This window comes from Bidens hawaiensis, unplaced genomic scaffold (genome assembly GCF_021521415.1).
Source record: "Bidens hawaiensis isolate Kalapana, Puna unplaced genomic scaffold, B.hawaiensis_p1.1 tig00016275_1, whole genome shotgun sequence".
NCBI lineage: Eukaryota > Viridiplantae > Streptophyta > Magnoliopsida > Asterales > Asteraceae > Bidens > Bidens hawaiensis.
Window position 1 is genome coordinate 510723 of NW_027492490.1, and position 17114 is coordinate 527836.

Here is a 17114-nt window from a genome sequence, read left to right on the forward strand (position 1 = left end):
ACATAGTTATCAAGAATTTTTCAATTCCTTTCATATTGATATTGATATATACAGCTTGTTAAATCTTACACAAGTGAATCAAGAACAACAAACACGATTTTGCATAAAACATTTATGCAACTCTTTTCATTAATAAGAAATAAGAATAAAATACTTTCTACTCTTCTCTACTCTAAACAAAAGAAACTTATGATGGGTTTATATAACACCCAATACCCCACTCTACTCAAACTAGGAAACATAATCATAATAGACTTCTTCCTTATTCAATAATTAATAAAATATAACTATGACACCAAGTTATTAAACTTGGTCCCTGAACTTTGGATCTCCACCAAACCGCCCATTGAGATCTTCCGTACCACCCTTACACTTTACGTATTAGTCATTCGGGTCCTTCAAGTTTGTGTTGCTCCAAGTTTTACACTCCCTCTCAATACCAACTTCTATTGTTCCTCCAAGATCTTTCACACCTTGTAACGCTCTCACCTCTTTGAGCTTGATTCTTGGATTCGACTTCATAACCCTACCTTCAGGTTTCTTTTTCCTGTTATCAATTGAGCTAGTTTCGAGATTACCATTTAATAGAACCGCATCACCCGTTTTCAGATCGTAAAAAACTTTTGCTTTCTTAACTTCATGACCAACTATCATGGTACTCAAAGCAATTCTTTCATCCCCACTCGTTGCATGCTCCCTCTCGACTTAACTCCTTCATTCGTTCGTACATGTGGATCACCCGAACTTTGCATGAAGCTCATGCAAACTCCAACGTCAACTTAGTTGGTGTGACAACCGGTAAATTCCCAAACCCATAAGCCAAGTAATCAACCTAATAATTAGGTGATTGTAAATATTAAGCGCGTGCATTTGTTATGTGCGCCCTGCGCGAGCGCGCCATGTTAGTCAGCGCGTGCATTTGTTATGTGCGCCCTGCGCGAGCGCGCCATGTTAGTCAGCGCGTGCAGTTGTTATGTGCAACCTGCGCGAGCGCACCATGTTAAGAACCAGCGTGAGCATATGTTATATGCGCCATGCGTGAACGTTTTGGCCTTATGTTTTCATGAAACTTTATGTTGTCTAAATGGGTTGACCGTCACGCATGAGGCTAAGGCGGGTGCATCCCAAAACCAATTATGCGCGTGCGGGAGGGGAACTAACCTACCCGCATGGCGGGAACGTTGAGAGCTAGTTTGTCTGAAGCTCCAAGATGGAATTGACTTCAACATGACTGATCACTATGTTGAAATACCAAGACCACCTGGAGAATCTACAAATGAAACTCAAATGTCCCTAACTGCGAGAAGGTTACGTATCTACCCGCAGCAAAGAAATGTCCTTCACGCAGAAAGCTATGCGCACAAAGTTATACGCGCAGAACACTTAGTCTATTCTCCAGTTATAAGGAGATTACTCCCGCCCGAAAGGAAACAGTAGCGTGTTTCAGAGATTTTCCACTTTTTACTGTACACTGACAAAAGTACCTGAAAAAGCACACTGTAACATGAAAAGTCAACTGTCAGCCACCCTATTCTCACCAACCCCAGACCTGCATGTTCTGTCCAAATCAAATCAAAATCTTTTATCCACCACTCCACTCTTAAGTAAATAATAATAACTTCCATACTTTATCATCATTACATTTAGATATGAAAAGATTTCAATCCCCTAAAGCAAGGGATTGTGTTCCCTTGAGTTTGCCTATAAATTTGTAACCTAAATTATCACCCAAAACACACTTCAAAGAACTACAAACTTGCACTAATCCTCTCCCAAGCATCCGTTGTTTTCATTTCCGATCCTGTTACTAGGTAAGCCGAGAATATAACCTTGAGATCTACTTTCCAACCCTTATGTTCTCCCATTTCTTGATCTTAATATATATACTTCTTGTTATTTAATCGTATTCTAGACCTTCGATTCCGAGGCCAACACCAAGAAAACCCGAATCTCGATTAATCCCTTAACAAGAACCACAGGTGAGTCTCACAGCCCCTATTTTCACTGTTTTCACTGTTTTTAAACTACTTTCGGGGCGAGGGACACGTACTTAAATAATGTTTTATCATGGTATACTTACAAGCTATGCAAACGATTACGTGTTTAAGTTATGTTTCATGATGAGCAATGCGAACAGTTATCTATGGTATTTCGATGTTAGTGCACCAGATTCGAGTAAGTGATCACTTTACCATTGGAACTCTAAGGGTAGGGACTGCTGGTTTGATCCGCCCACTCGTAGGGGTCGCACCTCTTACACAGACGAGTGCCTAGTATGGTCATGGGGCAGTACTATGGGTTTGAGCCCGCTCGTAGAGGTCGCTCCTCTTACGCAGACGAGCGCCTTGTTTTCCGGCACAACGTCCGCGCGTAACCCGCGGGACGGTATTACAGTATTATTCGCTCGTAGTGGCAGCGCCACTTACTCAGACGAGCACAGTTTTCCAGAAGTGTCCGCGCGTAACCCGCGGGACGGTATTACATTATTTTAGCTCGTAGTGGCAGCGCCACTTACACAGACGAGCACAGTTCCCAGAAATGTTCGCGCGTAACCCGCGCAACGATTTTATCAGAATATGTTGATAGATCTATGTTTTACCAAGCATGTGTTTAATAATGCTATCAGAATTATGTTTCAGAATGATTTGTATCAAGATTATGATGCAATACGATTTATCAAGTTACTAAAACTTGTGAACTCACTCAGTTTATACTGATTCAAATATTTTTACGTGTCTTTCAGGAGATAACTAGGTAGCGCATGGAGTCACACTTAGAGCACCTCACGCTGAACATCTAAAACTAGCTTTTTGGAAGATTTTAGTTCTATCCCTTCGATGCGCGTGGTTGTACCCGCCGCGCAAAGGGGATATGGCGTGGAAATCTTCAACAGTTTTTATACTTGGATGTTTTTATGTAATCTTTAAACAATGTAATGTATTTGTATTAAACATTTCATGCGCAATGAAAATCTTTGAATGTTTTGCAATGGCCCGTGCTTAATTATCAATCCCCACTCGTGTACGCCCGGCTGTTTCCGCCGCTCAGGGCCGGGTGTGACAGTTGGTTTGTTGATGTTCAACGTTTTCTATTCCACCATGACAACCCGTAACATGAGACGGAACTACCTCCTCGTGCACTTCATCCAACACGGTTTCTTTCTCGTCTTGTTCGGTTACTATCACGGTTACATCTTGATCAACCGTACTTTCTTCTTCAACCACAATTTCCTCATCGTCTAACTTCAAAATAACAATAGATGATTCCAAGGTTACCTTCAACTGATTTGACTCCGGAACTACTTCCTGATTTGTCCACCAACAAGAGCCTTCTTCAAACCACTCATCTACCAGGTTCGGTTTGAATTTGTGTCAACTGCGTATTTTCCTTGAACCTCGGCCATATTAGCCTCCACATACCACGGTTCTTCTTCTTTAACCACAGCTGCATGACCTTCCTCCCTAGGCTCTCGACAGGACCTTGCCATATGCCCTTTTTGTCCACAGTTACGGCACCTAAACGGAAATTGTTTTGGTTGGTACCTTGATTCCTTGTCTCGGTTCTCTTCATCCGATGAATCTTCTTCACGGTTTTCAACCCGACCCTTCCGGTTCCATTCTCTCTTCTTGGGTCAGTCACATTTCTCGTTCTTTCGATATTTACTCTTACCTTTCTCGCCATAACGGTTATGATTTTTACTAAACCGATGCTTCTCCTTCCTTCCGACATACAAGGCTTCGCTCTCAGTTTTAATCACACACCAGCTAACTGTTTCGCTAAGGCTTCTTGTCCGGCAAGAATATTCTCGAACTCGGTTATACTCGGTTGGGTCGCCCACCCTTGAATAGCGGTAACGAAGCTACGATACTCCTACCTTAAACCGTGAATGAGTATCCGCTGCATACGAGCATCGCTAACCCAAGACTGTGGATCGAGTTCTCCAATCTCGCGACATAAGTTCTTCACCTTACGAAAATATTGTGCGATTGGAAGATCCCCTTGGCAAACCGTCATCAACTCACCTTCGACTAATTGCAATCGAGCATTGTTCTTCTTCGTAAATAAGGTCTCAAGTGTATCCCACGCTTGCTTGGGTATTCGAGATCTTGAATATGATCAAGAACATCATCATCCACCGTTGTTTTGATGATAAACATTGCTCGACCCGCTTTCACCTGCCACTTCCTGATACTACCATTAATATCGTTTGCAGGTTGTCTCGTCTCGGTACCGTTCGTTACCTGCCAAATATCTTGACCTTGAAGATACGACTTGATGCATGTCGACCATTGTTTGTAGTTGCTTTGGATCAACTTCTTGATCCCTCCTACAACTTGAAATTCTGCCATCTTCCTTTTTTTTATTACGATAAAATTGCCGCTCAACTTCTTTCGGTTCAACCACTGTATATTTGACTTGAGGGTTTTACAATTATATACTATATATAAATAAGAAGAAGTGCGGCACCGTGTTGACTGATGAATTTTGTATTTTTAGTTCGGTTACTATAATAAACGTATAGGAAACCAATCAAACGTCAACTTTTTTAAACCTGAAAGAAACCGACAGTGTTCGCGTAGACTTGCGGTCTTTTTTAAAGCCCATGACTAACGACGCTCGAGTTTTACCAATGCGCAAGTTTATAAACCGACCCCCCCCCCCAAAGAAAATGGTTGTTGGTCCATCTCAATTTTATATGTTTTTTCGTTTTTGAGTTTCGGTACCGTAACGTACGTAATCAAAACATACCGAATTCATGTCATGTTACCGCCTCAATGCTTGGTACTGACAACGCTTGGGTTTTACCATTGCCAGGGTTTGCCAACCAAATAAACATCGTTTTAAATATTTTGTTTTCTTATATGTTAATGTTTTTATATGTTCATTTAACGAATTAATTTTTTGGGTTTTAACGTTGAAATTTTATCAGTGGTGTCTATGTCGTAACGAACGCAGCCGATACTGACCGAATTCGTGTCGACTCATCGTCGTAATGCTCGAGTTTCACCAACGCTCGTGTTTCAATGCTATGGTTGCCATCTGCGAGTAGAAAAACTAGTTGATCAATAAAATCAATTACATATACGGTGGATATTGACTTTTATTCTTAATTGCTATAATCAAATTGTGGCCCCTCAAATTCCAATGAATATTACTGGTTATTTGTGTTGACCTGGGTGATCAACAAAACTCAAATAAAAATTTATTGCCACTAACCCGAAAGAATAATTATTTTATCTTGGCTTCTTTGGTATTGGCGCATGAAAACTCCAATAAACAAAACGAATTTCTGATTCAAACGAGGGTGATATCAAATCTTTTCTCACGCCTCTGGTATACGTTCTGCGGAGATCTTTGTGACGATTCTTGAACCGTTTCTTTCATGCGATCAGTTTATTGGCCGTCTTTGATCGGAACTACTACCGCAATCAACACTTTCCACCAATCGGAAACACGAGCCTGGATCGTTAGGCTGTGATACCACTTGTTAAACCTTAGACAAGTGAATCAAGAACACCAAACACGATTTTGCATTAAACGTTTATGCGACTCTTTTCATTAATAAGAAACAAGAACAAAATACTTTCTACTCTTCTCTACTCTAAACAAAAGAAACTTATGATGGGTTTATATAACACTCAATACCCTACTCCTACTCAAACTAGGAAACATAATCATAATAGACTTCTACCATATTTCAATAATAAATAAAATATACAATGACACCAAGTTATTCAACTTGGTCCCTGAAATTTGGATCTTCACCAAACCGCCCCTTGAGATCTTCTGTACCACCCTTACACTTTACGTATTAGTCATTCGGGTCCTTCAAGTTGATGTTGCTCCAAGTTTTACACAGCCGTACAGTCCTAATTTCTTTTAAATAATTTATAAAGTGCCAGCATACTTGGATATAGGCTGATTCACATATGTTGTCAAATATCATTTAGTTCGTTTTAACCCATTTTGGATCTGAACTCAAAAATACCTGGACTCTTGTATTTGTTTTGTTAGTACTTAGAACATAAAATGTAACCTTTAACAATCGGTCACTAGAAACTTACAGGTAATCTATCTTAGGGAGGAAGGGGCGCAACTGGATAAGGTACCAGAATCAGGTACAGTACTGCCCACTCCTTATCACTCCCTATCAGGTATGGCAAGCGAGTAGTCGAGGTGGATTTCACTTGCCTAAGGAATTAGCCGTTAATTTGGTCAAATGATCGTTTGTGGGTGAGGGAGGGAGGGTTGGCTTTTTGCAATTAAAAAAAAAGGTTATATCCCACTTTTATATTTCACACACAACTATTTTCTCTACTCATACCTTTCTTCACCTTAAGGGGTGTCTATCCGAATCGAGTTCATGCTACCCGAATGGTGTCCCGACACCCTTAAAGGTAGTAGGGGTGTATGAAGATTTATTGATGAATAATATAAAATAAAATAAAAAAGCAATCATTGGTCAAACCCTCTCTCCCTCTCTTTTCGGCAGGGGCGGACCTATGTAGAGGTTAGAGGGCGGGGGGGGGGGGGGGGGGGGGGCTCACCTTAAATATTTTTTAGTGTTATTTGTATGTGAAATCCAGATCGCCCCCTTAAAATTAGTGTTAATTCCCGATGCCGCCTCCCAAGAAAATAATTCCTGGGTCCGCCACTGCTTTTTGGCTTCACCAAACAGAATTTGATATCCGAAGTACATTGCCAAATTGTTTGGGTGTATACTCGAATCGGGTTTTAAGGTACCCGAGGTAAGCCATGCTACACCACGAACACCCCTTAGAATGGTTTTGTTCATCCTGGAAGTAATTATTTCAGGGCCATCAAATTCACATCGCCTGATCAATTGGGCTGCCAACATAAGCTTTAAGCCTTGAATCGATCAATTTAGTCGATTAAACTGGAAAACGAACTAGACATTTGTTCAATCTAGTATATGCTAAATTGTTTGAAACTAAACCTACAGTATGTAAAATCGATAAAGATAAAAACCATTAAAACAAGATAAAACCAGTACACCCATCAATTTAGTTATCAGTAGTATATGATTAGGAAGTGAGAAAACTTAAGTTTATTAATGCCACTGGGTGTTATAGAAATCATCCAAACATAATTGTGTATTTTTTTATAAGTGGTTAATGTCAATTGACAAATAGAAAAGATGATGTTTTTTTAAAGGCCTCTGACTTTGGGGCCTCTAGAATACGTGGTGACCAAGTGTTTTGCTTGGAGAGGAATGTTGGATTTAATGGTCGGTTCGGGTTAAGTCAACACGGACCGACCCGAATGTGACCTGGTATGAGTTACATTGGGGGTGACGAAATAAAAACCCATTTAAATGTTAATTGGGCCCGACAAAATCAATTAGTTGGACCGGATGGTGGTTAAAGGCTTTGTTTTGTTAATTGGGCTCAAGCCCAATTGGTTGAATTTGATTAAACCCTAATAATATCACTATATAGAGTATAAGATGATATTATTATAAACACAACCTTAAAACTAACAAACCCTAGCAGCTCCACCTTACTCAGCCGCCGCCGGCGCCGTTTTCCGGCTGCTTGGTTTCCCGGAGAGCTATTTGGGGCCCCTATAACAACCACCACAGCTAGCCACCTTCTCCACTTGTTATATACAAGTGTTTGTGCTGCTGCTACCATTCCGAGCACCACCACAACCTCCTCTAACCGTGCTGTCGTTTTATTTCGGCCAACCCGGTTTTCCGGCTAACTGTTTCCGGTGACCTGAAGCTGCTCCAAGTTGCTGCCGTTGTTCTCTGCTGTCCGCCGTCCTCTATAGTCGCCCGATCTGAGCCATATCAGCTGCCGCCGCCGCCATAGAACCTGCCGGAATCCGCCGTCGCCGCCGCTAGCCGCCGCCGGATCTTACATTGGTTATTGATTGTGTCATCTCTAGCTCTTTTCGTTAACCTTCGGTGTCTTCCCGGTTTCGATAACCGAGGTATATCGATAAACTAATCTATGGTATTTATTATTCATGCTCGTACATAGTTGTAACAAGGATCCGGGTTTTGGGTTTCGGTTTTGGTTCGTTTAATCATTTAATCGTTTAATCGTCCGCTGCGTTTTTATAGTTCGTTTATATGTTTGTATATTAATATTGATTAATATCTATCGAAACGAAATTATTAACTAAAACGAGTTTGAAATTACTTGACCGTTTTCGTTTAGAACCACCGTTGAAACCCAACAGTGGTATCAGAGCCGCGGTTACAACGTACGAGTCGATTCCGGTTCGTTTAAAACCGGATCAACATCTTAAACTTTAAATCGTTTAAAGTTTTGATATAGATTTATTTTCGGGTGATTTTAGATTTGGTCAAAGTTTTGTTTATTTTACTTGACCAAGTCAAAACGACCCGAAATTTTATTTATTTTTGAATATGTAAATCCGGCCCCGACCTATATGTTTGTGTTTGGTTGTTGAGCGTGTTTTTGGTCATATGGATAGTTCAAAAGTTGTAAACGGTTATTATTTATTTTTCGGTTTTCTTTTGGCCATAAAGATGGTTCAAATTTGTAATAGGACAAATTATTGTTAGTTTATAAATTTGTAATTAAGAAGACGCGAAGATAACCGAGGACGAGCTCAAGGATTTCTTGGAGTTAGTGGGAGTTCGGGCAAGATGACAGGATGCACGAAGAAGTCCATCCTTGTGGTTGTTTTGTGTTGTGAACCCCTTGACCCGATCGGTCTCCCTAATTGGCTCTAGCGAGACCGATCACCTTTTAGCCATAAGGATTTACATATTATTATTTGCTATTGTGGTTGCTTGGATTGTTTATAATAGGATTATAATATCACCGACCTAATACCAAATAAATTTGAAAATAAACATTTTATTAACCAATTATGTTTTGCAAATTAAAAGCGTTTTGATTTCCAAAACTAATAACTTAATAGTTTTCTATTGACTTAAAATTGGTTAGCCGTATCGCGACAAACTAAGTTTTTAATAGGTTATTTAAAACTAAGTGTCCTGAGAGATGAAAGGGTTCATCAATTCGTCCCAATAATAAATACAGTAAAATTTGACTTTTACTCTATTTGGTAATTATAAAATTAATCCCAATTTAAAACCAATGGTTTATGCCAATCCTACTACAAGTCACACGTGAGGCATACTGCGAAATTTCGAGTGTTTGGAGCTACAACACCACACTTGTTTTCTAGCCTATCCCATCAAGGTGAAAGCGTTTCGTTAACACATCCGGCCCTTTCACACGTCACTATACTAGGATAACTATTACTTTACTCTCCTGTTACGTGCTAAAGCTGTCTGGAGACTTAAAGTGGGCAAAATTGAGGCTAAAAGTGTCTATACAGACAATCGTTGTCTCTATAGGCCTCATAACCGAGAGTTGTGCTCTATTCACAATTGGCAATCGTTGTCAATCTGCCTAACCACTTATTAATGTTGTGTGCTACAGCTGCCTTTAACAACTGGAAGCCGGATTCTCATGCTCTTATTTCATTAATGTTATTAGGTCATTAATAATGGGACTACAACGTCGAAAATACTAATTAAATTTACTTTTGCTTAATTAATCAGATGTCGTCAAACGAAAACTCACCCTACGCCCTTAAGACTATCCTTGAGAAGGATAAACTGAATGGTACCATCTTCATCGAATGGCACCGCAACTTGAGACTTGTTCTCACCATGGCAAAACACATGTATGTTCTCGATGGACCTGTTCCAACCGAGCCTGAAAACAACACAGCCGCTGCTAGAAAAGTTCTTGAGAAGCATAAGGATGACTCAGCTGATGTTTCCTGCATTATGCTAGCCACCATGACTTCTGAGCTTGCTAAAGGCTTGGAAGACTTTGGTGCCTATGAGATGCTTGAGCAACTCAAGGGCATGTTCCAGAAACAAGCCCGTCAAGAACGTTTCGACACCATGAAACAACTCATTAATTGCAAGATGGCAGAAGGGTCTCCTGTCAGTGCGCATGTTCGTAAGATGAAGGGGCACATCGATCAGCTCAAGAAACTTGATTATCCCATGCCTGATGAGATGGCATCTGATTTCATCCTCAACTCTCTCCCCAGCTCTTACGACCAGTTTGTAATGAATTTCAACATGAATGGCTGGGTGAAGACAGTGCCGGAGCTTCATAACATGCTCAAGACGGCTGAGATGAACATTCCTTCAAGGACCAATCAATTTCTGATGATCCGATCTGCTGGTGTCAAGAAGCCTAATCCCAAGAACCGGGGTTAGAAGGGTAAAGGCAAGAAGAATGTTACCGTTGCTGCCCCTCGTGCCACCAATGCTAACAAAGGGGTTCCAAAGATACCACCGCCGCCTCCTAAGGAGCGCCAGTGCTACCGATGCTTGGAGAGGAATGTTGGATTTAATGGTCGGTTCGGGTCAAGTCAACACGGACCGACCCGAATGTGACCCGGTATGAGTTACACCAGGGGTGACAAAATAAAAACCCACTTAAATGTTAATTGGGCCCGACACAATCAATTAGTTGGACCGGATGGTGGTTAAAGGCTTTGTTTTGTTAATTGGGCTCAAGCCCAATTGGTTTAATTTGATTAAACCCCAATAATATCAATATATATAGTATAAGATGATATTATTATAAACACAACCTTAAAACTAACAAACCCTAGCAGCTCCACCTTACTCAGCCGCCGCCGGCGCCGTTTTCCGACTGCTCGGTTTTCCGGCGAGCTATTTCAGGCCCTTATAACAACCACCACAGCTAGACACCTTCTCCACTGGTTATATACAAGTGTTTGTGCTGCTGCTACCATTCCGAGCACCACCACAACCTCCTCTAGCCGTGCTGCCGTTTTATTCCGGCCAACCCGGTTTTCTGGCTAACTGTTTCCGGTGACCTGAAGCTGCTCCAAGTTGCTGTCGTTGTTCTCTGCTGTCCGCCGTCCTCTATAGTTGCCGGATCTGAGCCATATCAGCTGCTGCCGCCGCCATAGAACCTGCCGGAATCCGCCGCCGCCGTCGCCGGATCTTCCATTGGTTATTGATTGTGTCATCTCTAGCTGTTTTCGTTAGCCTTCGGTGTCATCCCGGTTTCGATAACCGAGGTATATCGATAAACTAATCTATGGTATTTATTATTCGTGCTCGTACATATTTGTAACAAGGATCCGGGTTTTGGGTTTCGGTTTTGGTTCGTTTAATCGTCCGCGGCGTTTTTATAGTTCGTTTATAAGTTTGTATATTAATATTGATTAATATCTATCGAAACGAAATTATTAACTAAAACGGGTTTGAAATTACTTGACCGTTTTCATTCCGAACCACCGTTGAAACCCAACAAGGAAGTATTTTGATTAGACCAATAATAAACTATTTCATAAATTGTCTTAGCTGTAGTAATCAAATTCCTAGATTCTCTTATAATGCAAGATTCCTTGATCAAATTGCTAAATTCCTCGATCAATGTCAAAATATTCAAATTCAAATATTATGGCCGTATCTGAAAATCGTTTAATTTTTTTGGCCTAAAGGCAAAATAATTTTGGGCCTTAAATAAAATGGTTGTTTTTAGGTTTAAACAATTAAAGTTTTAAATGAGCTTACTTGTTAATGATTTGGGTTGTGCAAATTATATTTTTTTATGAAAATATGCTTAAATGAGTTGAGTAATTTTTTTAGAACTACTTTCTTGTATTTGGGCTACCCCCGCACTCTCCAAATTTGAAGAACTCCAATTCCCCACTTTTGCTAGATTATGTTGTCTTAACCAGGTCCACGCTGGCTTCAGAGTTTGGCTTGGGCATCCCCCCAGGAAACCATATCGTCAACTGCCATTTAACAGTCGTCGTGCCACTGCCACCACAAGAGCATAACTCTCTAGCGTAACACACGGTGAGCTCAAAGTTCGAGATGACAACCTTTCCACAAGGCCTAACTCAAATCCATCGTTGCCAATATCCACCCAAATGTGACACAAGTGGGATTCAAACTTGAGTCTCTACTTGAGAAGCTAAGCCTCATACCACTAGGCCTGAAGTGGGGGATAATTGAGTAATTGAGTTTAAACATTAAAAATACATATTTTTTTCGCATAAAAATATATATAAATTGAAAAGGAAATTTAGGCCTACCAGATAATCGGGCCAGTGGCCATCGACCACCCTACCCTCCTTCAAAGACAATAGTGATCCAACCTCCACTTCCGAGTAGCAATCTCACACAAACCAAACACATGACTATTGTCTCCCTCATTCGACATACAAGGCGGATAAAAAATGTGCAGAATGTCAATAGCATGACAACTAAGATTTTTCCTAGTAACCTCTCAAGCACAAATAATAAATTTAATCAGCTAGAAAGAATTCCATCTAGTAGGAATCGTATTCAAAGAAAATGATATGAGGGATGATCTATCAATGTTAACTCTTCACTAAGAAGGTTCACGAGCTCGCCATATAGGAATTGTTCAGTACCTCCTATCAGTTTCCTTCGTCAATCCCTTAACCATCGATCCTTCATTCTCTTGTCCGAGACAAGACGTGACTTGTTCTTCTCGAGTGCGTACAATACATCCGCTTAAATTGGAAAGCCAAAGAATCATCACCTAGCAAGATGTCTAGACAAAACCAAGTATTACTCCCGCCTCCCACCTTTTTAGAAATGATGACTCAGAAAGAATGTTGGCGGCATGCAAACTAGACGCAACTAAGCAAATGTGATTCCAAGTTCTCGACTCCTTAACCGACCTATCCAAGCCAAATGCATCTCCATGAATAGCCATCATAATCTTTAACCATAAAGCATCCGGATTATTACTCAACTTGTGTTTGACAAATAATCTCTAACGCAACGAAATTGCATCCTAACATTGCATTTCAAGCATGGCCCAACATATTAATGCACAACAGATTCAAGTGTTGCGTTAGGGTTCCACCAAACAAAATTTTGAAACTTGTTTCTTCATAAAGATGTTATTTTAAACTTTTATTTCCTTTTTTATATAAACAATTAATGACCGTAAAACATGTACGATTGTACATGATTCTAAGTTATGGAATTGGTGTTGGAATAATGATCCAAAATCGTATCGTGAAGTCACAGACTTGAGGAACTACAAATTGCTGCTTTCTAATCAGTGACTGCTGATGCTTGGCTTTGGAAAGGTATGGATAACATTGTTTTTTTTTTCTGGTTAAAACTTTACGGTGGGTAATCGATAATGGAAGTTAATCGGGGATGGAGTATTTTTGTTGAAATAGATGGGTGCTAAACATGGTGGGAAACCGATAATGGAAGTTACGCATAAGGCTCTCGCATCTAGAAACATAAACGTGCCAGACATAATGGCTTATGCGGGAATTTGCCAAAATCGACTAGTCTTTTGGTGAATTGCTGCTATGCAGAATTACTAAGGTCCATTTTTTCGTGGGGGTACATACTGAGTACAAGTAGGTTAATTTAGTGCAAGAAATCATATAGTACCTGCTAAAACAACATGTAATAAAGGAAATGGGGTAATAATTCGATCACTAATGGTTTGGCTAACATGGAAAACAAGAAATTAGAAGATTCTCAAACAAAAAAGTTGCTCGATTACAAAAGATGGTGAGTGATATGAAGGCCTACTCATTCATTTGGGTGAAAATATAAGCAAACGGACGAGTTAGATTGGTGATGCAATTTAATTTTGTCAAACAAAATAAAATTATAAGTTGTATGTTCATTTTTAGTTTTTGGTTGTAGCTTGTTTAGGATTTTTAGTTGTATATTGGAACTTTTTGCTTCTTGTGTTGTGGTTTTTTATCCCTTTTAAAAAATAAGTAATTGACAAAATACGAAATATTAATAAAACAGATAACGAAAAGTATTATATGTGGTTAGAAAGATAACAAAAAAACACTAAACTAATATAATCTGATTGCTAAGCCCGAAAGAAAAAAAGTATACTTATTAATGCTGGAGTATTATAGAAAGCAGTCAAGCACCCAAACATAACTTCAAATATATTATTTACCAGTTACCTATAGAGGTGGGTAAATAAACCGGTTAACCGAACCGAACCGGTTTGAAACTGCTTATGTAGAACCGGTTTGTAACCGATTAAAACCGTCAATTTGGAACCGGTTTGTAATTTTCTCCACCAAAACCGGTTAACCGAACCGAAACCGGCCAAGACCAGGCAAAATCCGGTCAAAACCCGAACCAAAACCGATAGTAACATGGTAAGAAACCGGTTTCAACCCGAACCAAAACCAATCATAAACCGGTTTTGAATTTTGTTCACCAAACCGAACCGATTTTTACCAAATCGGTCTTGAGTTTTAAACCGGTTTGTACACTTCTACTTACCGGTGCTTAATCGGAATTTAGACCACTTGACAAATCTACCATATACTAATAAAATAAAATAATAAGGATAATGTGTCAATCTCATATTCATTACTGACCAATATTTCCCTCATATTTTTAATATTTTCTCATTCCTCCTACTAATCCATGAGTCATGGGTCAAAACCATTTTGATAATTGAGTTATAAAATAGTAAATTTTCCTCATAATCTTCTAATCTCTTCCTTCATTTATCCTAGCTATTCGTGAGTTATGGGTCAAAACAATTTTGGCAATTAAGTTACAAGTAGTCAGAAAACTTGATTTAAAATATTTTTGAAGATCAAACACATAGAAATATGAAAGTTAAATAACTAGAAAATAACTAATAACAATCTTTTTCTAGGTTAATTTGTTTCTTCGATGCCTACTTTTTCTCAAAAACACAATATATTACATTATCCAGTGTAACTAGTAGATATGGTCTGAAATTATTAATATTAGACAATAATGAGAATATTTTTGATAAAACAACGAATGTTGTATATAAATTTATAAGTTTGATATTCTAAACTTTTCGTTGTTATATTATTTCTTTTTTATCTTTAATTTTATTCATTTATTTCAAATAACCAAACTTATTTATTTTAATCATTTTGATAAATATTGTGTAATACATGACAAGAGGATTAAAAAAGAAGTTCACTATCTAAAAAAAGCCACGGATTTAAAAGTTAGTAAAATAAATAAATTAAAAATAACATACCGGACAAATAGAATAGAATAAAATGCGTGATGGCCAAGTGTTTTGCTTGGAGTGGAGGCATTTAGATTAGACCAACAATAAAGTTTTTCAAATCTTTTGTTAGTGATATTTAAATTGCTGGATTCCTTGATTAAAAAAGAAAAAGAAAACTACACGTGTTCATATTAGCTTTCATAATAAAAATAAGTAAATAAATAACTTTAAAAGTTACTTTATTTCTAGTTCTTGCCTTCCTGGAAGGAGTCATACTTAAAAATCACACTCGGCTCTCCACCGAGTATACTCCGTCAACAGTCCACACATAATTTGAAAATGTGACACCACCACATCACTATATATCCCTCATCATTTACACCAACAAAACCACACCTCATCTCATCTCATCTCCATTTCCTACATATTAAAAATGGCCTCATCAACTGAATCAAAAATAGCAATGGCAAAAACAATTGTTTCCACCATCGGATCCGTGGCTGCGGCGTCGATGGTGGCTCGCAGCGTCGCTCGTGATTACTTGCCTAGCGAATTCCAAGACTACCTCTATTTCGGCCTCCGCAACTTCATCAACAAGTTATTCAGACAGTTGACCATGGTCATTTACGAATTTGATGGCATTCAAGAAAACCATATTTATAACGCCGCAACGCTCTACCTTAACTCCCTAAAATCTCCCAACATTCATCGTTTGAAGATCACCAAAAACGCTAACGAGGAAAACATTAATGTTGAAATGGAGATCAAAGAAGAGTTTGTTGATGTATTTAAAGGAGTCAAACTCAAGTGGTCTTTGGTTTCTAAAGAGTTACCTACAATAGAGTATCACGATTACGATGACAAGGGCTCATACGTTAGTAGATCGGATAAACGATCGTTGGAGCTCACATTTCATCAGAAACACAAAGATCTTGTGTTGAACGAGTACTTGCCGTTTATACTTAAAGATGCCAAAACGAAGAAACGAGAAGATAAAACCGTGAAGATATTCACTGTTGACACGGACAGCAGAACGACGTGGACGTCGGTCAATCTAGACCATCCGGCAAAATTTGCCACGCTGGCGATGGATACTGATATGAAGGAGAAGGTGATGAAGGATTTGGATAGGTTTATACAAAGGAGAGAATATTATAAGAAAGTCGGAAAGGCATGGAAGAGAGGGTACTTGTTGTATGGTCCACCCGGGACAGGTAAATCAAGCCTTATCGCAGCCATAGCGAATTACTTGAAGTTTGACATATACGACTTGGATTTGACCGACATTCATTCAAACTCGGATCTGCGAAGATTGTTGGTGGCAACGTCAAACCGGTCTATACTGGTGCTTGAGGACATTGATTGCACGGTGGAGTTGCATGATCGAGAGGACGCCAAAGAAATAGTTCGAGAAAAAGACCAGCATGGTGAACATGAAGAATACAAAGTTACATTATCTGGGTTCCTTAACTTCATCGATGGTTTATGGTCAAGTTGTGGTGACGAAAGAATCATCATATTCACAACCAACCGGAAAGACAAACTGGACCCTGCACTACTTCGACCTGGTCGTATGGATGTTCACATTAACATGTCGTATTGCACCCCTAGTGGGTTCCGATTGCTATCATCCAACTATCTTGGTGTCACACAACATAGTCTTTTTGAAGAAATCGAGGATTTGGTTAGAGAGGTGGAGGTTACCCCGGCTGAAGTAGCCGAGCAACTACTCCAGGAAGATGATGCAGACATTGCGCTCGGTTCACTCATTGAGTTTTTTAAAGTGAAGCGAAAGCAGAATGAAGAAACTGAAGCAAAAGCAAAAGAATTGGCTGTGAAAGAGATTGAAAAGAGTGAAATAGTTCAGTAGTTAACAAATAGTAACTCTGATATGAATTATGTATTTGTATTAATGTTCAAAGCTGAATCCGCATTAACATATTAATTTTAATCATATATGTAAGTGTCACATTCATCACTAGTTATACTTCAATTCTAAATCAATATATAATAATCTTAGAGCTGGATCATAAATATCAAAGTGAATTGCTAATCCTCTCAGAACTGTGATAA

General features: G+C 39.2%; 1 pseudogene; it reads left to right on the forward strand.

The window, feature by feature from the left end:
* The first annotated feature begins 15411 nt into the window (after positions 1–15411).
* LOC143551246 (AAA-ATPase At3g50940 pseudogene) lies at positions 15412–16911 on the forward strand (annotated as a pseudogene).
* The last annotated feature ends 203 nt before the right edge of the window (positions 16912–17114 follow it).